The 1,121-nt window shown below is 18.6% G+C and overlaps 1 protein-coding gene across 1 annotated transcript in view; it reads right to left on the bottom strand.

The window, feature by feature from the left end:
• LOC107626670 overlaps positions 1 to 1,121 on the bottom strand; it is a 27,845-nt gene that overhangs the window by 16,827 nt on the left and 9,897 nt on the right. The gene's annotated exons all lie outside the window — the stretch shown is intronic.

The following is a 1,121-nucleotide window of genomic DNA, read 5'->3' as shown; positions in this document are numbered from 1 at the left end:
TAAATTTTTTTTACGAAAATATTCTTTAATAAATAATTCTTTTATTGATTACATTGTATTTTTTAAAAAACTTAATAATTAAATAATTTTTTGTAAAAAATACTCTTCAGTAATTTCTTAATTAATAAATTATAACTTTACCAAAATTTTTGTTATCAATTATTTTATATTTTACTATTAATTTTTCGATATCTATATATATTATTTTATCATTAAATAAAAAATTTTAGTAAGATTTTTTTTTAATATCAATATATATTAATTGTTATATATATTAACAGTGGTAAGATTTTTTATTTAATGTTAAAATAATATATATTAATATAAAAATTAATAATAAAGTATAAAAATAATTGTTAAAAAAATTTTGGTAAAATCACAATTTAATAATTAAAAAATTATTGAAGGGTAGGTATCTTAGAAAAAATAATTTATTAAAAGGGTATTTTGATAAGCAAAATTTAATGATAAAAAATAAAATATTTGGTAATGGATATTTTTTTAAAAAATAATTTATTTTTTCTTAAAAAATGGATAAAATTAATATTAGTTAACACAAAAAATTTAAAATGGATTAAAGTTGAGGCTTTTTAAAAGTTAAAAGGGAGGAGAATGTACATTTATAAAATTGAGGGGAGAGAAGTGTCATTTTAGCATTTTGCAGGGGAGGGGAGTGAAATTTTCTCAAAAATTTATTTAACTTGATGTCTATTTTAGTAATTTTTTATATAAAAGTAATTTTGAGTAGTGTAATCCAAACAATATTTATTTTACTATAATCAATTTTGATATAAAGATTACCAAATATAAATCACTTTAACACAAACTTATTTTTCATCAAAATCAAGTTTGCAAAATCAATTTTATGCAAATTCCCATTTACAAACTGAAATCCAAATACACACTATATAATGTGCCAAACTCACCTTGAAGTTTCCGGCAAACTTCATATAAATTATAGAGTTCGCCGGAGTGGGACGAACTTGCCCTAAATGGCTAAATCTCAACAAAATACGTATTTAAAAAATTAAAGTTGGAATGATGGATTTAAAAAAATAATTTTTTTTATTTTATTTCAGAAAAAAAACCCTTCAATTATATGTATTATAATTATAATTTAC

This window comes from Arachis ipaensis, chromosome B02 (genome assembly GCF_000816755.2).
Source record: "Arachis ipaensis cultivar K30076 chromosome B02, Araip1.1, whole genome shotgun sequence".
NCBI lineage: Eukaryota > Viridiplantae > Streptophyta > Magnoliopsida > Fabales > Fabaceae > Arachis > Arachis ipaensis.
Note: the sequence above shows the minus strand (reverse complement) of the source record. Positions and strands in the feature narration are given on the sequence as shown.